This window comes from Ictidomys tridecemlineatus, chromosome 9, assembly GCF_052094955.1.
Source record: "Ictidomys tridecemlineatus isolate mIctTri1 chromosome 9, mIctTri1.hap1, whole genome shotgun sequence".
In the NCBI taxonomy this organism is placed as follows: Eukaryota; Metazoa; Chordata; class Mammalia; order Rodentia; family Sciuridae; genus Ictidomys; species Ictidomys tridecemlineatus.
In genome coordinates, this window is record NC_135485.1 from 133,739,116 (window position 1) to 133,761,918 (window position 22,803).

The window sequence follows — 22,803 nt, forward strand, 5'->3', positions numbered from 1 at the left end:
CCAGTCTCAGCAATTTAGCAAGACCCTGCCTCAAAATTTAAAAAAATTTAAAGGACTGGGTATGTAGCTTAATGGTAAAGCACAGCTGGGTTAAATCCATAGTACACACACACACACACACACACACACACACACACACACACACACACACACCAAATAATAAGAACAATAACAAAATTAGGAAAGATGATAATTAGTATGGTTTGTTAGTAGAAATTGTACAAAGTAAGTTACATTTATTTGGGGCTAATTAAGATTGTAGTCCTGGAAAACATAGATTTAAATAATCTTGAGGCTGTGGTCTTACAAAGTGGCAACTGTATTTGTAGCTTTAAACTGCAAGGGGGTTGGAAATTACACCACTTTTTAAGAATCATGATTCGTGCTGGCAGAAGCTCTTTGGGATTGGGATTGGGTGCCATCTCGTGCTTTGTACAGAAGGTCACCCCGGGTAACAAGATTTCAAAAGGTCAACTTGGATCCAGACTGGGCAGGTCTGCAGCCCTGTTCAGCAGTTCAGCTGAGGACGGGTCTAAGAGCTGATTGATAATAGCCTCCGACTGCATTTGAAGTGCCCTAGCCCATATTTCTCCATTTTTTTTTTCCTTGACAACAAAATGGCTGTTGGAAACTTGTCAGAGTTCTAGGCAGGAAGCAAAACATTTTAAAAATGACTGCACCAGCAATTTGTTCCCATTTCAAAGGGTTTTCTAGAAGGACTTCCAATAATTTCCACACATATCTCATTAGTCATTGGTCTATGCCTGCCTGAAAGGGCGATTGGAAATGTGGTTTTCTAGTTACACACACTGCCTTCAAGAAAGGGAGAGATTAGATGACCAGCAGTCATCCAACACCAGCTAGTCTAATGGCAACTAAGCAAGGGATTAGATTAAAGGGGCAACTAGTAGTTTCTGCTACTAAAAAATGCAACTTTTAGCGGGGCATGGTGGCACATGCCTGTAAAACCCGTGGCTTGGGAGGCTGAGGCAGGAGGATCACAAGTTCTTGCAAGTTCAAAGCCAGCCTCAGCAACTTAGTGAGGCCATAAGCAATTTAGTGAAGCCCTGTCTCAAAATAAAAAATAAAAAGGGCTGGGGATGTGGCTCAGTGGTTAAGTGCCCCTGGGTTCAATCATTGGCACCAAAAAAAAAAAAAAAAAAAAGGAATGCAGCTTTTATATTTGCAGTGAGCATACAGTAAATGATTCAAACAAATTGCATCAGGCTGGGGGTGTAGCTCAGTGGTAGAGTGGAGTGCTTGCCTAATGTACTCAAGGCCCTGGGCGTGATCCCCAGCACCACAAAATTTACAACAAAAATTGTGGCATTATTATGATATCAAGAAATGAGATGAATACATTTACTTGCCAGTGCAATAGAAACTTTGCCATTTCTATGTTAAGACAATAATAATGATTAAAAAACAGGCTGGGTGCAGAGGTGCATGCCTGTAATCCCAGTGACTTGGGAGGCTGAGGCAGAAGGATTGCAAATTCAAGTCTAGCCTCAGCAACTTAGTGAGGCTCTAAACAACTTACTTAGTAATGTTACTGCTCTTGACCTGTGACAAGTCCTTGCTTCCCCAATGTTGAAGAATAACACCAGAGAAGCACGCACGCCGAGGCAAGGTCAGAGTAGAAATTAGAAGTTTATTAAAGGACGGCAGAAAAGACTTCTCCCAGAGGAAGAAGGGGACCCAAGAGGTGGAATCCTTGGAAGTGCGGTTGTTTCCCCTTTTTATAGTTATTTCAGGTTGGAAGGCCGAGGGGTGGGACACAGGTGGGCCAAAGAAGTAATCTGGGCAGGAAGGACTTCATTAACACTTCTTTGGGATGGGCTATCTCCAAATCTGTTGGGGGCTGTTTCCTGGGCTCCATTAACATTCCTTTGGGATGGGCTCTGGGCCTAGGGCTTTTTCGGGACTTCATTAACATTCCAAGAGTTGTCCTGCGTTTCCCGGAATCCATTTTCAGCATGGCCTCCATTTTAGATTTCACTCGATATTAGACCCGATTTACCTAACTACACTGACTGCCTAATTTTAAATCTGGCTTCAGTAAGACCCTGTCTCAAAATTGAAAATAAGGGGCTGTAGGCAGAGGGCTTGCCTAGCATGTGTGAGGCACTGGGTTCCATCCTTAGCACTGCATAAAATAAGTAAGGACTGGGGATATAGCTCAGTTGGTAGAGTGCTTGTCTCACATGCACAAGGCCCTGGGTTCATTCCCCAGAACCACAAAAATAAACAAACAAATAAACAAATAATTTTTATAAATGAACTGGGGATGCAGCTCAGTAGGTAAGCCCCGCTGGGTTCAATTCCTGGTACCAAAATAATGATGATGATGATGATTAAAAAACAAACTTTTCTCTGTTGTATTTGTGTTTTTTTTTTTTGCTTTGTGCTACTAAGGGTCACACCCTACAGGCTGTACCACTGAGCTAGACTACACGATGAGCCCTTGTAACGGTGTTTTCTCTAAATTGCCCGGCTGTCCTTGAACTTGTAATTGCCCCGCCTCAGCCAGCGCACTAGCCAGGATTCCAGGCAACTCCAGGGGCGTGAAGAAACCTGAGGGATCTGGGACAAAGTCTGTCGGGTCTGAAGAAGAAGGTCTGTCTGGTGTGTGGAGGGACTTTCCTCCTTCTTCCTGTAACATGAGTTCCTAAACGCTCAGAGCAGGACCAGAGGTTTGGGTTTCTTCTTGGGTGGGTCTAGACAGATAAGGGAACGTTGCAAAAAGTGGTTCCCAGCCATCATCTGGGAAGCAAGGCAGCTTAGAAGGACCTGGATTCTGAGCTTGCCTTTAAGGCCTTTAGATCACATTGCTCAGCATGTGATCTAAAAATGCCACCTTTCTGCAGGATCCTTTCTGAGCCATGACTTACAAGACATGACTTACAATTTTCAGGATTTAAATAATACTTTGTGGGGCAGGGGGTGTAGCTCAGTGGTAGAGCATGTGCGGAGCATGCCTGAGGCCCTGGGTTCAATCCCCAGCAGACCCCCCACCAAGAATGAGTAAATAAATCAATATCAATAATATGTATATATAAGTACACACACAGACATATCTGCTGTAGCATGCTAAACCTGTCTTTACTCTTTTTTTAAAGAAAGGCCTCACACATGCGAGGCAAGCTCTACCACTGAGCTACAACCCCAACCCCTGTATTTACTCTTTTTTTAAAAAAAAATTTTTTTAAAGAGAGAGAATTTTTTAAATATTTATTTTTTAGTTTTTTGCCGGACACAACATCTTTGTTGGTATGTGGTGCTGAGGATCGAACCCGGGCCGCACGCATGCCAGGCGAGCGCGCTACCGCTTGAGCCACATCCCCAGCCCCCTGTATTTACTCTTTATAAGTATAAATGATGAGCTGGGTGCAGTGGCTTGGGAGGCTGAGGCAGGAGGATCAAGAGTTCACGGCCAGCCTCAGCAACTTAGTGAAGCCCTAAGCAACTCAGTGAGACCTGTCTCTAAATAAAATACAAAAAAAATGGGCTGGGGATGGGGCTCAGTGGTTAAGCACTCCTGGGTTAAATATCTGGTACCAAAGAGAAAGAAAAGAAAAAGGAAAAAAAAAATCTATCCACTAAAAAACAAAAGCCCAACCTTCTAAGATAATCATTATTAATATTTTGTTCCAATAATTTTGCATGCTTTTTTCTTTTTTTGGCCAGAGTGGTGAGGGGGATGTGTCCGAGATTGAACTCAGGGGCACTTGACCACTGAGCCACATCCCCAGCCCTACTTTGCATTTTATTTAGAGACAGGTTCTCACTGAGTTGCTTAGTGCCTTACTTTTGCTGAGGCTGGCTTTGAACTCTCTATCCTTCTGCCTCAGACTCCTGAGCCACTGGATTACAGGCGTGCACCACCGTGCCTGGCTGCTTTTTCTTTCTTAACACTATAGGTACTTCCTCATATTATTACTTGGCTTTGGTTTTGGTTTTTATGGTCCTGGGAATGGATTCCAGAAATACCACCCAGCTGCACCCCTAGGTTACATAGTTATTTTCTTCTCAGGCAGGGTCTTGCCCAGGTGAGTCTTGACTCCAGGACTCAAGCAATTCTCCCACCTCAGCCTCCCCAATAGTGGGACCTGCAGGTGTACAACACCATGCCTGCCTTCCCACATGTCTTTTTTCTTTTAGAATCAGGAATTGAACCCAGGCCCTCGTGCATGATGGCAAGTGCTCTACCACTGACCTATACCCCCAGTTCTTTGTTTATTTTTGGGACAGGGACTCACCAAGTTGCCCAGCCTGGCCACAAACTTGCATTCCTCCTGCCTCAGCTCCTGATAGCTGGGTTCTGAGCCACAGTACCCAAATCCACATAGTCTTTATAAATGTAATTTAATGCCAATAGAGATATCAGGGTTTATTTTCCATTACTCTACCACTGAACATAGAGACACCGGACATCCTCAATCTCTTGAGCTGCTGGGATTACCAGTGTGCCACCACACCAGGCTGATATGTTTTTCTTTTTTAAATTATTGTCTCTTTAAACAAGTTAAAAACAAATTAGCCAAGCTGGGCACTGTGGTACATGCCTGTAATCCCAGAGGCTTGGGAGGCTGAGGCAGGATCAAGAGTTCAAAGCCAGCCTCAGCAAAAGGGCAACTCAGTGAGACCCTGCCTCTAAATAAAATAAAAAAGGGGATGCGGATGTGGCTCAAGCGGTAGCGCGCTCACCTGGCATGTGTGCGGCCCGGGTTCGATCCTCAGCACCACCTACCAACAAAGATGTTGTGTCTGCTGAGAACTAAAAAAATAAATATTAAAAAATTCTCTCTCCCCCTCTCTCACTCTCTCTTAAAAAAAAATAAATAAATTCTCATTTTAAGATATTCTTTAAAATAAATAAATAAATAAAATAAAATAAAAAAAGGACTAGGGATGTGGCTCAGTGGTTAAGTGCCCCTAAATTCAATCCCTGGTTCCAAAGACAAAAAAAACAAGAAAATAAATGAATAAATAAATCGTTAAATAAATAAATTAGCAGAACGAGCAAAAGCTTTCTTTTTTAAAGAAAATTGTTATTTTTAGATATACATGCTAGTCGAGTGTATTTCAACATATTATGGATTCGGCGTATAACTTCCCATTCTGGGGTTGTACATGCAGAGGAGTTACACTGGCTGTAAACTTACATATGGACATATGTGAATCCCCAGGACTGATTCAGTGAAAACTGAATTTACTGTTTTAGTGTGAATTATATATCATTAACCTCCAGTGTATCCATTGTCTTTACTTACATACAAAGATCCAATAGAAGTTTTTCATTTTTCCTTCTGAGAACTGTCTGAGCAAATTGGAATCACATTAGAGTTTGACCACTTGGCCTCGAAGGGGAGAAAAACCCAACATCTCCTCCAGGGATGGAATTGAAGCTCTTTTAGTGTCAGAAGAAAGGACCTTCAGCTGGGTGTGGTGGTTCACGCCTCTCATCCCTGTAACTGGGGAAGTGGAGGCAGGAGGATCAGAAGTTCAAAGCCAACGCGGGAGATTTAGGGAGACCGTCTCAAAACACAAACAACAACAAACAAACAAATGGAAAAAGGGCTGGCGGAGCTTGGCCCCGTGGCACATGCCTGTGACCCCAATGACAGGGGAGGCTGAGGCAGGAGGATTACAAGTTCAAGACCAACCTGGGTAATTGATCGAGGCCCTGAGCAACTTAGCAAAACTCTGTCTCCAAATAAAATATTGGTAGGGGCTGGGGATGTGGCTCTGCAGTTAAGCCTGCAGCATTCAATCTTCAGTCCCCTAGAGTTAGGCTGTTGACAGTTACCTAGGGATTAGGAGTTGGGTTTCCTGACTTTCCTGGAAACCAAGCCTGTACAACCTAGACTCTCCTGAATAGCTATAATTAAATATATATATATATATGTTGTAGATGAACACGATAGCTTTATTTATTTTTTTTTTGTGGTGCTGAGGATCGAACCCAGTGCCTCACACATGCTAGGCAAATGCTCTACCACTGGGCCCCAGCCCCACCCAGCCCATGGAATACTATAATTAAGAAACAAAACAGAATATACCTGGGGAGGCTGAGGCAGAGAGTTGCAAGTTCAAGGTCAACCTGGGCAACTTAGTGTGACCCTGTCTAAATAAAAAGGGAAAGAAAAAGGTCTGGGTTTGGAGCTCAGTGGTAGAGTACTTTTCCCAATATGTGAGGCCCTGCTTCAATCCCCAGGAACAAACAAAACACAAAGACGGGGTGTAGCTCAACCATAGAATGTAGCTCAACCACAGAGCAATAGCCACAACAAACCTGGGAGTGCTGGTCCTAAGAGGAAACAGTGAGAATTCTCAAATAGATATTTAGAAAACATCTGTTGAAAATGATAAAAGGAGACTACATGGGTTGTTTTATTAATTACAGCTTTATCAAGGTAGAATTCATGTGGGCCTGGTGGTGCACACTTGTAATCACAATGACTCAGGAGGCTGAAGCAGGAGGATCACAAGTTCGAGGCCAGCCTCAGTAACTTAGCAAGGCCTTGTTTCAAAAACAAACAAACAAAAACAACAAACTTTTAATTTAAAAAATAAAATTTTAAAATGGTGAGGATGTCCCTCAGAGGTACATCACTCTGATTTTAATCCCCTGTACCAAAAAAAAAAAAGTAATTTGCATATCATACCATTCATTATTCACCTGTTTAAAGTATATAGTCCAGTGTTTTTTTTTTTTTTTTTTTTTTTTGTACTGGGGATTGAACTCAGGAGCACTCAACCACTGAGCCACATCCCCAGCCTTATTTTGTATTTTATTTAGAGACAGAATTTCACTGAGTTGCTTGGTACCTCGCTTTTGCTGAGACGGGCTTTGAACTTGTGATCCTCTTGCCTCAGCCTCTGGGATTATAGGCATGTGCCACTGCACCTGGCTCCAGTGGTTTTTAATAAGTCAGAAAGGTTTCTCAAGACAATTTAAAAACCTTTTCATCTAAACAGAATCCCAGGCATCAGGAGTCATCCTGCCTTTTACCCCCTAGCTCCCCAATACTGGGGCAACCATGGATCGACTTTCAGCCACTGTAGATTTACCTGTTATAGATATGTCATGTAAATACAGTCATGCAATAGGTGGTTTTTGCTGGCTAACTTCTTTCACTCAGCGTAATGTTTTCAAAGTGTATCTATGCTATAACTTGAATCAGTACTTCATTTCTTTTTTGGTCGAATAATATTCTTGTGTGGACATAGACATGTTGTTGATACCTGAAGCAGTTGATGGATAAATGAATTGTGTCTACTTTTTAGCAATCAGAAATAATACTGCTGTGAACATTGTATCCATGTTTTTGAGTAGACATGTTTTCACTTGGTATTTACTGAGGAATGGAATTTCTGGGTCATTTGGTAACTTTGGTGTAGTCCTTCTGAAAGACTGTTTTCCAAAACAGCCTCACCATACACCCCCACCAGCAGTGTGGAGTGCTCCCACTTCCCCAGTCCGGCCATAACTTATTATGTGTTTACATATTATGTGTATACACATAACTTATTATGTGTATTTCTTCATCGTCATCTTAGCTAGTGGGTGTGAAGTGGCATCTCCCTGGGCTCTTGATTTGCATTTCCTTAATGATTAATGATGCCATCTTTTCATGAGTTTATTGGCTATTTGTTTATCTTCTTGGGAGAAATGTCTATTCAGATTTTTTTGCCCATTAAAAAAACTTGGATAATTTGGTTGTTTTTTTTTTTTTTTTAATTATAGAGTTGTAAGAGTTCTCTAATCAGGACTAGAGAGTGAGCCAAATTTCTCAAACAGGTCAATTTTAATTGGCATGATAATGAAGTACCCTTTGCTTTAATCCTTACACAAATGAAGTAACCCTGAAATAATTTGATGTTAATTAATTGTTTACTTTCATATTATTCTGTTTCCATATTCCCATCTTACAAAGAAAGCAAATTTGAAATGACCAATCTTCTTTTTGTTTTTTATTCCTGTTTTCTTAGGTCTTTCCCTGTCTATAAAACCAATCTTGTCTGCTCAGACCATTACACCATGTATTCTATTTTATGGAATGAAATGTTTTCTAATTCTAGAATTTGAAATATAGGGCTAGGGTATAGCTCAATGGTAGAATGCATGCTTAGCATGCATGAAGCTCTGGATTCTATCCTTGGCTCTTGCCCAACCCCCATATCAATTAAGATCTTTAAGCTAAATTGTAATTTTGTCCTTTGATTGGGTTTATTTCTGGACTGTCCATTTGATTCCATTGGTCTATTGTTTTGTTTTGTTTTGTTTTGTTTGGTACCAGGGATTGAACCTAGGGGTGCTTATGCACTGAGTCACATCCCCAGCTCTTTTTTTTTTATTTTTTATTTTTTAAATTTTGAGCCAGGGTGTCTCTTAGTTGCTTAGGGCCTCACTAAGTTGCTGAGGCTGGCTTTGAACTTGCAATCCTCCTGTCCCAGTCTCCTGAGTCACTGGGATAAGAGGCATAAGCCACCTGCCCAGCTAATTCCATTGATTTTTAAAGTCTATCCTTGTGTCGGTATCATACTTTTTTTTTTTTTTTTGTAATGGGGGTTGAAGTCTTAACATTGAGCTACATCCTCAGCCCCTTTTTTAAATTTTATTTTGAGACCGGATGATGCTGAGTTGCCCAGCTGGCCTTGAACTTGTGATCTTCCTGTCTCAGCCTCCCAAGTAGCTGGGATTATAAGCATGTGCTACTGTGTCTGGCCACATTCTCTCGATTAGTATACTTTGTGATAAGTTTTGGAATTTGAAAGAGTTCTTTAACTTTATTCTTTTTCAAGGTTCTTTTGGTCATGTCAGCTAGGTCCCTTGCACTTCTATGTTTTTGGGTCACCTTGTCAATTTCCACAAAAATACAGATGAGATTTGGGCTAGCTTTGTTGAATTTACAGATAAATTTGGATGGCATTGTCATCTTGTTGCCAAAAGCTTGGTCCTTGTCCTTGGTGCCAATCCAATAAGGAGGACACAGTATTGAAAAAAAGGAAAAGGATGGTTTATTGTTTTGTTAGCAAAGGAGAAACCCAGGGCACTCCTGTCTGGAAGGCAGTGCTTCTGCCCATCAGCAGGGGGCTTTTATAGAGGTGATGCCGAGAAAATAAGGTTAGGGAGGAGAGATCCGGAAGGAGTAGATCAGGGAAAAGAACATCAGGGAGGAGAAGTTTAGGGAAAAGAAGATTAGGGAGGAGAATATCAAGGAGAAGAAGGTTGGGAAAAAGAAAAAAAAACATGTAAGTTTCAAAGCCACAAGGGATAGAGTCAAAGCATGAAGTGAACCCCTGTTGTAACCTTAAGATTTTGCCCCTGGTACAGTGGCCCATGCCTGTAATCCCAACAATTTAGAGGCTTAGGCAGGAGGATTGCAGGTTCAAGGTCAACCTCAGCAACTTAGTGAGACCCTGTCTTAAAATAAAAATAAAAAGGGCTGCGGATGTAGGTCAGCAGTAAAGCAACCCTGGGTTCAATCCCTAGTACAAAAAAAAAAAAAAAAAAAAATCCCAAAACAACAAAAAGTCAATAACTACCCCCACTCCAAAAAAAAAAAAAAAATTAAAATTAAGACCTTGGGGGTTGGGGTGTGGCTCAGTGGTAGAGCACTTGCCTGACTTTTGTGGTCCCTAGCACCACTAAACAAACAAATAAACAAATAAATAAAAGTATGGCTTCTGATTATTGGGATTCAGAAAATAATGCCCCAAAGTGCATGCTGTCGTAAGAAACAGCCTGAGACACACTCATACATTGCTGGTGGGACTGCAAGTTCGTGTAGCCAATCTGGAAAGCAGTATGGAGATTCCTTGGAAAACTGGGAATAGAACCACCATTTGACCCAGTTATCCCACTCCTCAGTCTATACCCAAAGGACTTAAAAACAGCATACTACAGGGACACATCACTGTTTATAGTAGCACAATTCACAATAGCTAAACTGTGGAACCAACCTAGATGCCCTTCAGTGGATGAATGCAGAAAGAAACTGTGGTACATACAGACAATGGACTATTATTCAGCAATAAAAGAGAATAAAATCATGGCACTTGCAGGTAAATGGATGGAGTTGGAGACTATAATGCTAAGTAAAGTTAGCCAATCCCCAAAAACCAAATGATATAAGGAGGCTGATTCATATTGAGGTAAGGAGGAGGAGCATCAGAGGATTAGATGAACTCTAGATAAGGGGAAGGAGTGGAAGAGGAAGGGAAGGAGATGGGGGTAGAAAAGACGGTGGAATGAGATGGACATCATTTCCCTAAGTACAGGTATGAAGACACGAATTGTGTGAATATACTTTGTATACTACCAGAGATATGAAAAATTGTGCTCCAAATGTGTAATATGCATTGTGATGCAGTCTACTTTCATATATAACAAATTGGAATAAAAAAATAAATAAATCTAAATAAAAGAAAAGAAAAAGAACTGAGAAGATCTCCCCCCCCCAAAAAAAAAAAAAAAAAGAAGAGAAAAGAAAGAAACAGCCTGAGAATCAGGGACTCTCTGGAAATGGTTTTCTGTTGTCCAGGAACAAGGTCTCCCCACACTCCCCCAGTACAAAGAGGTGCTCTCTCCCATTTCCTTTTCTAACTGAGAAAATTTCCCAAAGAAAGGCACTTGTCTTAAACTTCCTCCATAGGAATTTCATAATAACCAGGAAATGTTAACCACCAAGAAAGACAGTCACTACCACACCTGGACAGATTTTTCATCTATTCTTCTGAGGACAGCTTGGAGTCATATTGTGGGGGACTTTGGCAACACAATAGATGTCCTTTTTTTGCAGTGAGACTCCAATCCTCACCTTCCTTTACCCTATTCCTCCTCCTTCCACCCTGTGAAAAAAGGTTTATGAATACACAACCCACATGGGTTGGTGGGTAATCACATTCCTGTGACTGTCCCATGCAAATTAATCCATTTGTATACTTTATCCTTCTACTAGTTTGTCTGTTGTTGTCAGTTTATGTCAGTTAACCTTCAGAGGGCAAAGGAGAAGTATTTCCTTTGCCTTTACATAATCCATGAACATGGGATACTTTCCATTTATTTAAGTATTAAATTTAAGTTTTTAAGTATTCCTTAATTGTTTCTTTCTTCCTTTCTCTTTCCTTCCTTCCTTTCTTTTTTTTTTCTCTCTTTCTCCCTCCCTCCGTCCCTTCCTGTTTCTTTCAAACCATGGGCCTTGTGCATAGCTCTACTAAGCTATATCTACAGCCAATATTCTTTAGTTTCTTTCAACAATATTTGGTTTTGTGGAAAGAATAATGTGGAATCAGTCGTGTCTGGATTTGAATCTCAATTTCACCACACAGAAACTAAGTGATATTGGGAAAGTTACGAAGATTTTGCCAAAATGCACTTTTTTTCCCTCTGATAAATGGATGTCACTTTACCTATTTTACAACTTTCTTTTTTAACACTTGTTTAGGGTTTTTTGGGTTCATGAAGGAATAAGCATAGCTCTAGTAATAAAGTGTCATGCATCGTAGGTGTTCCATAACTATCAACCCTTTTGAAAAATTCCTCGGTGCTATATGATCTTGTCACTGGAGTCCTAGGTCACCTGCCTCTGAGGACCTAACAGATCAGATCTGACCACTTGCCTCCAAAACCAAGCAGGAATGGTAATGGGGCGGGGACAGCATGAAAGGCGCTTGCATCAGTGTAGCTGCACTGGGAAGGTAAAGGACCCGTGTCCTTAGGGTTGTCTTCCAGAGGCTGCCAATGACTTCGAGGTTTTGTAGAAATGGGAAGGAGGGCAAAGGCCAGGAGTCAGCACAGCTGGAGGATTTCCACAGCTGCCAGAGCAGGTGATCTTGATCAGGCATGATCCGATCTCTCCGGATCTCAGGATGGGTTGAGTGGGAACTTTTCAGCAATAAGAAAGTCGCTGTTGCCATGGGGGTAGCTTCCACTTGTCACAAAATGTTCATCTATCAGACCTGGTTTTCTTGGAATCCAAGATGACTCAGAGCAAAAGAGATGGATACAAAATGAAGGCAGAGATGACAAGTCCCCACCCTCACCACCACCCGGTACTGGGGACTGAACACTGAGCTCCATTCCCAACCATTTTTGTGGGGGAAGATGACCAGGGATTGAACTCAGGGGCACTCAGCCACTTAACCACATCCTCAGCCTATTTTATTTAGGGACAGGGTCTCACTGAGTTGCTAAGCGCATCACTAAATTGTTGAGGCTGGCTTTGAACTCTTGATCCTCTTGTCTCAGCCTCCTGAGCCACTGGGATTACAGGCCACCATGCTTGGCTCCCATCCATTTTTATTTTTTGAGACAGGATTTCACTGGCTTGCTTAGGGCCTCACTAATTTGCTGAGGCTGGACTGGAATTTGCAATCCTCCTGCCTTAGTCTCCCAAGTCACTGGGATTACAGGTGTGGGCCACCATGCCAGGTTCCATGCCAAGTCTTTAATCCTGGTGTAGGTCACCCATCAGACATTTGCAAAAGAGTCCTTGTTAAATCTTATGGCTAACTCCATGTGGTGGTGCATGGCTGTAATCCCAGGGATTTGGGAGGTTGAGACAGGAGAATTGCAAGCCTCTCAATTTAGTAAGACCCTGTTGCAAAATAAAATAAAAGGGCTGGGCATGTAGCTCAGTGGTGGAACATGCCTGTGTTCAACCCCTAGTACCAAGAAAAAAAATCTTATGGTAAAAAAACTTAAAAAAATTTTTTTTGAGGGTATGGAGGACTGAACTCAGGGCCACTCCACCACTGTGCCACATTCCCAACCCTATTTTGTATTTTGTTTAGAGACAGAGTCTCACTGAGTTGCTTAGCCATTGCTGAGGCTGGCCTTGAACTCTTGATTCTCCTGTCTGTCTCCCTCCACGATGGGATTACAAGAGTGTGCCCGGTCTCAGGGTAAACCTTTTGATGGATGTCATTATTTTCATTTTCATATGGATCTCTCTCTTTTTAAAAAATTTTTAATTTAGAGCTGGGGATGTGGCTCAAGCGGTAGCGCGCTTGTCTGGCATGCTTGCGGCTCAGGTTCGATCCTCAGCACCACATACCAACAAAGATGTTGTGTCCACTGAGAACTAAAAAAATAAATATTAAAAAATTTTCTCTCTCTCTCTCTCTCTCTCCCCCTCCCCTCTCTCACTCTCTCTTGAAAAAAATTTTTTTAAATTTATTTTTTAGTTGTAGTTGGACACAACACCTTTATTTCACTTGCTTATTTTTGTATGTGGTGCTGAGGATCGAACCCAGGTCTTGCATGTGCAAGGCGAGCGCTCTACCGCTGAGCCACAACCCCAGCCCTCTCTTTTTTTTTTTAAATTTATTTTTTAGTTGTAGATGGGCAAAATATATTTATTTTTTTAATGTGGTGCTGAGGATGGAACCCAGTGCCTCTCATGTGTGAGGCAAGCCCTCTACTGCTGAGCTATAACCCCACCCTCTCACATGGATCTGTTTTTAAACCGCAAATTCCTTACCTGCTGGATTTGGTGGTGCCCCAGCAATTTAACGAGGCCCTAAGCAACTTAGTGAGACCTGTCTCAAAATAAAAAATAAAAAGGCTGGGGATATGCCTCAGTGGTTAAGCACCCTGAGTTCAATCCTTGATCTGTAAATAAATAAATAAATAAAATGTAGGTACAGAAGCTGTTCAAGGTGATACTCACCTGTGATCCCATCTGCTTGGATGACCAAGACAGGAGGATAGCAAGTTTGAGGCTGGCCTGGGCAATTTAGCTAGACCCTGTCTCAAAAAAAAAAAAAAAAGAAAAAAAAAAAAGCAAGCAAGCACTGGGGATATAGCAAGATGCCTTGGGCTCAATCTCCAGTATCAAAAATAAATAAATGGCAATTAAGTGGTTTTTAAACATTTAAATCAACTGGTATCCAGTAAAATTGACACTAAGAATTGGCATATGAATTTGGGAAAGTTATTTAAATGGTAGGAGCTCAAGTTGGTTTTAGCAAGCCTTAGTTATGCATTTCTCTCTTCTTGTAGGCCTCTTGCCTCAGGCTTTTGAATTGATGGGATTATGGATATGGTACCCCCCCACCATTGATGACTCTTTGGTGTGTGTGTGTGTGTGTGTGTGTGTGTGTGTGTGTGGTGTGTGGTGCTGGGGATGGAACCCAGGGCCTCCGGCACGCTAAGCAAACACACTACCCCTGAGCCACATTCTCAGTCCTCCTTTTGTCCTCTTGGGTAACAGCACCCTGACTGTCAGTAGGCACAGTGTCACCAGTTAAGATGGGACAGTTTTGGACTTTGCTGGAAGGAGGGGCCATATGACTAAGTTCTGGTTAAGAAGGCATATAGGAAGTGTTCTATGGTAGTTCTGAGACTTCCCCTTAAAAGAGAGAAGTGTACCATTCTTTCTAATTCTCCAGAATCTTTCCTGGAATGTGGGCAAGCACACTGGAACTCTGGGAGCCGTTTTGAACCCTGAGAATGAAGATTACACTTCAAGATGATAGAGAACTCACTGGGCACGTCTGTGATCCCAGCAACTCCGGAGGCTAAGAGGATCGTGAGTCCAAAGCCAGCCTCATAATGTGGTGAGGCCCTAGGCAATTCAGAAGACCCTGTGTCTAATCCTTGAATACTTTACAGGGTTGGTAAGCCTCCCCAGAGCTGCCTCACTCTGGTCAGCTTCAATATTTGAGAAAAGAAGATTCTATTCTTAAAAAAAAAACCACAGTGGAGGGCTGGAGGCTCGCCTGGCATGTGCGGGGCGCTGGGTTCGATCCTCAGCACCACATAAAAGTAAAATAAAGATATTGTGTCTGTGTCCGCCTAAAATGAAAAAATAAATATTAAAAAAAAAACACAGTGGAAGAGAGAAGTTCTTTATATCCAGATGAATATAATTCTAATATATATATATATACGTATCTGTGTACACATACATGAAACATGTGATATAACATATATGTTACACACGTTATATAACAATAACCTACACATAATATATAGATTAGAGCAGATTGTATATAGTATATAGATTATATATTGTATACAGGTTATATATTTATTATAATATTAATATATCACATATGGTATTTATTAAAGGAGATAGAGTGTATAATCTCAGGCAGGGTCTGGAACTCAATAGCTTCTGCATGGTAGCACCAAGTAAAAGATGTAATGTAAAACATTTTTGGTACTAAAGATTGAATCCAGGGATGTTTAACCACTAAGCCAGCTTTATTTTGAACCTTGCTAAATTGCTGAGGCTGGCTTTGAACTTGCAATCCTCCAGCCTCAACCTCCTGAGGGGCTGAGATTATAGGTGTCCACCACCACACCTGGAAGATTCGTGTGATTTTGATCCTCTGAATACTTCCAGAGGGCATCATCTGTCTAGATCAAAATCAAAGAAAGTTACAATGCACTCGATCACATTCTGACTATTATGATGTGAAGATGGGTTGATTAGTTAACTGAAAGAAAATCCATAATGGGTGGTGCCAAACAGAGATTGCTGTGTGTTGTAGCTGCATTTCATTATCTTCTTAGAAATTCATTCTTAGAAATTCATCTAGAGTAGAAAGAGGTGTTCTAGCCACCATATCCTCAGGGAAGAATTCTCATGATTGCATTATTCCTTTTTGTTGTGAAGCTTTATTTTTATTCACTTGCAAACTTAAAATCACTGGGACAAAGGCAAAAGGTCCTGAGTACAGAGCTGCAATATAGGAAGCTCCTTCATTCCTGATCATTTCCAGTTGCTGAATGAATAGCCCTTTCTACCAAAGTGCTTCACAATCCAGTGGCCTATAAAATTGCCTCCATTTGTAAGTGCCCAGTTCTGAGGGTTTGTGTGCCTGTGTGAGTGTGTGGTGGGTACTGAGGATTAAACCCAGGGGCACTAACCACTCAGCCACACCCCAAGCCCTTTTTAAATTTTGAGACAGGACCTGGTAAATTGCCACTGGCCTCAAACTTTCAATCCTCCTACATCAGCCTCCTGAATTACTGGGGTTACACTTGTGCATGTTCCTTCCCAGCTTGCACAGTTCTCATTTTTGACAGATATATATACTCGTGAAAAATATACATATTCATGGAATATGTGTATACTCAAATGTATGCTCATGTAAATATATGTATGCATATGTATGTACACACACATATACACACATACACTTGTGTAATTGCAATACAGAAAGGAGCATTCTATCACCCTGAAAAGTTCCCTGGTGCTCCCAAGAAGTTTCTGACCCCAACCCTGGCCCTTGGCAACCATAGAATTCCTTTATCTCACTGTGGATTAGAGTTTTATGTAAATGGACTTTAGAATACAAACTCTTCCACATGATGCTTTCAATGCTATTACTCCATGCAATTACTGGGCCATATTGCATGTATCCTAGATTTTATTAGCTTATCTATTGGACATTTGGATTTTTTATTTTTTTATTTTTGGTGGTGTTGGGGATTGAACCTAGGGCCTTGAGCATGTGGGGGTGTGCTCAGCCACTGAGCTACACCCCAGCCACTGGATATTTGGATTTGTTTCAGTTTTTGACTTTTTCATAGTGCTGTGAACCGCTGCCAGGCACAGGGCTCAAGCCTGTAATTCCAGAAACTTGGACGGCTGAAGCAGGAGGAGGGCAAGTTCGAGGCCAGCCTGGGCCACTTAGTGAGACCCTGTCTCAAACTAAAGAATAAAAAAAGTGTTGGGATGTAGCCCGGTGATAGCACCCCTGGTTTGTTTGTGTTTTTAAACATAGGGGTGTTTGATAAACACAGGCAGCTTCTGGCTTCTGGGACTCAATTTTCTGGACTCTCTTCCAACCACAGCCCTCTGTATACAAAGAAGCTGTGTTTCTCTACATCTCTAAGTTCCGGTTATACTTTCCTAAGGGTGTACTCTACATGGAGATTCAGCAAACCCCTGGTCTTTCCCAGAATACCTCTAAGATCTATGTATCAGCTGTTATGTGTTTTCCTTTGAAAATTGTATATTTGCCCTGATTTTATCTGCTCTGGGGCAGGACAGACAGAAACACTTCAACTGTAATTCTTAGCACACTTACTATTTCTTTCCCCCTCTCCCTATGTTGTGTGCTACCCCAGGAGCATTCTACCTCTGAGTTACATCCCCATCCCATGAAGTTACCCAGGCAACTGTCCTTGAACTTGAGACCCTCCTGCCTCAGCCTCTTGAGCTGCTGGGATTACAGGCCTGTGCTCCCATGACGGGCTTATTTGCCTTTCTGTTTAAGAATGATCCTTAGAGAATAAATTCTTGGACGGCAGGATACTTATTTTCCCACAAGATGAGGAGCTCCGTTTCATGGCCACTAACTCTGATTTCACATAGAAAGTATTGGGATTTTTTTTTTTGTGGGGGGGATATGTGACATTCAACCCAGGGGTGCTTAACCACTAAGCTACATCCCCAGCCCTTTTTTAAAAAATATGTTATTTAGAGACAGGGTCTCATTGAGTTGCTTAGTGCCTCACTAAGTTGCTGAGGCTGGGTTTGAACTCACAACCCTCCTCCCTGAGCCTCCTGAGTGTCTGGGTTTACAGGCATGTACCGCTGCACCCAGCAGTGTTGGGACCTGTGAGTGTGTATCTGTACAAACATTCATTTCAAGCACCCACCATATTCCAGGCACAGTGCTAGGTGCTGGGGAAACAACCATGCTCAAGACAGGCAAGGGTGCCTTGTGGCACTTGCCTTCTAGTTGAGGAGGAGAGACGGATGATAGAGCCAACAGGGGGACTGAGCAGTGTGGCTGGTGAGATGAAGGAAGTAAGTAGGGTGACACGGTGGTGAGTGAGTGGCGTCTGAACTGAGGCTCAAGGGTCAATGAGCTCTGCCTGATGAAGAGGCGGGTCAGGGAAGTACCAGGTCGATGACCTTGAGGTGGGAAAGCCTATGTTGACATTGAAGGACAGAAGGTTAGACCATATGACAGAAGCCAGATCCCAGTTGTCATATAAGGAGTCTGAATTTTTCTCTAGCAATGGAAGCCATTAGAGGGTGAGCAGCAAAGGAATGGCAATGTCTGATTTATGTTCTTAAATACAAAACATATTTAAAAACACAAAATATAAAATAGGACATTTGGCTTCTGGGTGGAGAGAGGCTATAAGGGGGTGTGGTGGGAATGGAACTGGACTCTGCTGCCTCCCCATGTCCCCTTTGCTGAAGATGGCGGGCCAGGCCATCAGCAGAAGCAGGAGACCTGCCTTCCACCTCCCTCTTCATAACCCCAGGAGTCATTCCTTCCTGGATCCTGGAGGAAAAACGCTGTGTGTGTGTGTGTGTGTGTGTGTGTGTGTGTGTGTGTGTGTGTAAAGATGGCTTGGGGGCCACAGGAAATCTTGGGCCTCTGGGCCCCAAAGGTAGAGCAAGGTCTTTTCTAAGCTCCTTTTGCAGACTCTGACTGTGGTTCCTAGGTTATTAGAAGGTCCCAGTTTGTGGGTGATAATTCAGTGATCCAGTGGCAGGACCTGAGCCACCAAGCTACATGGTGTTAATATGAGCAGAGGTTCATGAAAATAACACCGAATAATAAAATGTGAGCGAAATACCGGATGAAATTACAAAAGCAAACAAACAAAGCAAAAAATACAGCAAGCAGCAAAAGAGGACCTCTAAGCTTTTTAAACTAGAAAAGATGGCTCATGGGAACTTGAAAAGCCCAGGTGTCCTAGAAGATTTGATAGATTATTCTCTTGTCTCAAACACAGTTTGATGTATAAATGGACTTAAATATAAACAAATTTTCTTTTCTGCAGCGAACCTGTGGCAGGATGAATGAAGTGTTCAGGTTGAGGATATAATTTATTCTTGTTTCTCTAATGTATACCTGACTTTTTATCTAACTTGTGACATGATATACTATTTCATACATCTCAAAATAAATAAGGATAGATGTAATATTATAAGAAACCCATGTTTCTTAGAGTATTGAACATCAAAGTGGAATATTAGCCATGTTATCTTTACTCTCTTTTTTTAATTTAAAAAGAGTAGATGGTGAGTTGATTTGTTCATCATAACCTAAAGACGGAATCTTATCTATGGTGTGTAGAACTACCTATCTGTATATATCTATGCCTACATCTCTATCTATGTATATATTTTTTTTGTCTTTCCCGAAATGGGGTTTTTAAAAATTATGGTAAAATAAACATAATATAAACTGAGTGTGGTGGTGCACGCTTGTAATCTCAGTGGCTCAAGAGGCTGAGGCAGAAGGATCAGAAGTAGAAAGCCAGCCTCAGCAAAAGCAAGGTGCTAAGCGAGACCCTGTCTCTAAATAAAATACAAAATAGGGCTGGGGATGTGGTTCAGTGATTGAGTGCCCCTGAGTTCTATCCCTGGTACCCCACCCCCCAAGTAAATACACATAATATAAAATTTATCTTTTCAGTTGAGTGTAGTGGTGCACACCTATAATCCCAGACAGGTGGAGGATCACAAGTTTCTAAGCCAGCGTGGACAACTTAGTGAGACCCTGTTTCAAAATCAAAAGTGCTAGAAAAGATAGCTCACTGGGAAAAAGACCCTGGGTTCAATCTCCAGTACAAATGAGTGAGGGTGGGGGAGAGAGAGAGAGAAAGAGAGAGTGAGAAGAAATCATGAAGAAAATATTTGAAAACCTATATCCTACAAAGGTCTAGCATGTAGACTCTAAAAGAACTCTTGAAACTCAATAGTAAAAGAGCAAACAATTAATTAGATCATGGGAAAAAGACATGAAGGGACATTTTACCAAAGACGATGTACAGTTGTCAAATTGTCAAATAAGCACATGAAAACATGCTCCGCAGCATTAGCTAATAGGAAAATGCACATTAGAGTCACAATGAGCTTTCACTGTATTTCTATCAGAATGGCTAACATTAAAAATCTACCCACTATGGAAAATTGTGCTTCTGGAGATTGAACCTCGGGCCACTCCACTACCAAACTACATCCTGGGTCCTGTTTTCATTCTTACTGTTTGGAGACAGGATCTCATTAAGTTGCCCAAGTTGAACTTGCCATCTTCCTTCCTCAGTGTCCTGAGTTGCTAGGATGACAGCCACGTGCCACTGTGTGTGGCTTGTTTCTTCAAACACTACACGTGCAACTACTGTACCACTCAATGACTGTACTCCTGGGCTTTGACCCTGAGGAAATGAAGTCTCGGGTACAAAAACCTGTACATAAATGTTAATAGCTACTTTATTAGTACTAGTTCAGTTTCACCCAGATGTTCTCCAACAGGTAAATAGCTCAGCAAGAGTTGCTAGATGCATTCTGTGGAATGCTACTTGGCAATAAAAAGAGATTCTTAAGCCTTTTAACTGGATTCTTGTCCAGAAAGTTAAGCTCTAAGAACCAACATACTGCATGATTGTACTTTGTGTAACATTCTGTGCTGAAAAAAAAATAAAACTGTAAAAATGGAGAACAGATTAGTGGTTGCCAAGGGTTCAGGAGGGGGTGAAGGTGGGAGGGAAGGAGATGTGGCTGTAAATGACTCTATTAGGGATTCTTGTAGTGACAAAGCTGTTCTTTTTTTTTTTTTTTTTTTGTACTGGGGATAGAACCCAGGGGTGTTCTATTACAGAGTTACATTCCCAGACCTTTTCTATTTTTTTATTTTGAGACAGAGTCTCCCTAAATGACTCCAACTGACCTCAAACTTACAATCCTCCTGCCTGGGGCTCCCAAGGTGGGATTCTAGGTGGGCACGTCCATGCCCAGAGTGACAAAGCTGCTCTGTATCCTGACATAGCATTGTCAACACCCTGGTCATGCTATTGTGATATATTTTTGCAAGAAATCACCATGGGGAAGACTGAGTAAAAGGTACACAGGATTTTTTTTTTTTAATAAACCCACAATTATCTCAAAATAAAAAGTTCAATTAAAAAAAAAAAAAAAAAGGACCAAATCTGCCTGATTTGTTCTCTGGCTCCCTTTCTTGGCATTTGCTTTCAACCATTCGGGAGACTTTGTACTTGTTCCCTCAGCCCCAGGAAGGGTGTCATTTCACCAGAAAGTGCTTCTGATGACGCTTCTAAGTGTGTCAAAGGGCTGCTCTTTGGCAGCCTGCAAGGGAACAGGGCTCACATTTCCTTAGCAGATTTCCGTGAGTCTCAGGGGTGGAAGTTAGTCATGGGGCCATGGGTGGATTCCACATGAACTCCCACGGGAGAACCCAGGAGGAGAGAAATCCAGAGTTCTCTGTTATGCCCCCCAGAGCTGAGGAGGTAGCACACAGAGCTGGTGCTCAGACCCTGAGCTGGAGCAGTAAAGGGCTGGAGAGGGGGGTGGTGAAGAAAGGCCAAACATTCCTGACTTTGGAGTCTGTCTGTCGATGGAGACATCAGGGCAGTGCAGATCTGTGAGGCTGGGCTGCCTCTGACACCCTCTGGCTGTCTGACCTTTGCAGGACTCACTTCACCTGTGGGGCTGGGGATGTGGCTCACTTGGTAGAGTGCTTGCCTCACGTGCCCGGGCCCTGGGTTCAATCCCCAGCACCACAAAAAAGAGACTGAAAAGTGGGGCAAACAGTGCCCTGTTGCCGAGAGAATGAGATCACAAGGGAAAAGTGCTTGCACAAAATAAAATAATGGCCCTCAGGGAGCACGGATCCCTTTCCTCTTTTGCTCACTGATGATTTCTAGTTTGAGAGGCTGTCTCTTGGCCGCCCTGTTCAGTCCCCATGAATTGGGCCATAATTTCTTCTGGAACAAAAAAGTAGCTCTGAAACTCATTTGAATAACTTGGAGTTGAGAGAAACACGGGTCTAAGTGGACCGTGCCTTGGAACATAGCTGATAACCATCTCACAATTCGTGTTTATTATTTTCATGGTTTGGGAGAACCTGTCCCAGCCTCTCAGAACATGTGCGGCTGGGGAGGAGAGTTCAGGGCTTAAAGCTGAAAAGACCCAGGGTGGGAAAGAGGCTGCGAGGTGCCAGCCCTGGCTTAGGGGGCAGGACTGCCGACCTCAGGTTTCCCACTAGGGGACCTTAGAGGGAAAAACAGAAGGGTTGCCCTTGAGGATTAAGGGAGATCTAACTTGGGGAGTGATGAACACTAACACTTATTGAGCATTTATTATGCACCAAGCACTATTCTGATTCACTCAATGGCATATCCAGAGTCCCATAAGATAGTCACAATCACCGTCATTTTGTGGATTCAAAACTCAACGCCAAGAGTTTGTTATGTGCTCTAGCTATACAGCTAAACCTGGCGTGGTGGTGACATGCACCTGTAATCCCAGCTACTAAGGAGGCTGAAGCAGGAAAATCACCAGATCGAAGCCAATCTGGGCAATTAGTAAAAGCTTGTCTCAAAAAAAAAAAAAAAAATGGGCTGGGGAGAGAGCTCAGTGGAAGAGTACTCTTGAGTCAAAGCCAGAACAACTAAGAAGACAAGAAAAGATTATAGTTAGTTAAGTGGAAGAGTCTGGATTTAAATGTAAAATAGCCATGCCATTAGCCACCAAATTCTGTGGTCTCCTGGGTACATAGCAGGCAATAAGTGAATATCAGCTTCCTATCCTTTCTAGGTAGGAGAGGCTTGTTGTACTGGAAGACATTCTCTTTTTTTTAATATTTACTTTCTAGAAGTAGTTGGACATAATGCCTTTATTTATTCATTTATTTATTTTTATGTGGTGCTGAGGATAGAACCCAGGGCCTCGCCCGTGCTAGACGAGTGCTCTGCTGCTGAGCCACAACCCCAGCCCCTGGAAGACATTTTCAAGTGAGGGAAAGTAGTGTCTCTCCACATCAGAAGAAATGAATCCATAAAACAGCTAATTA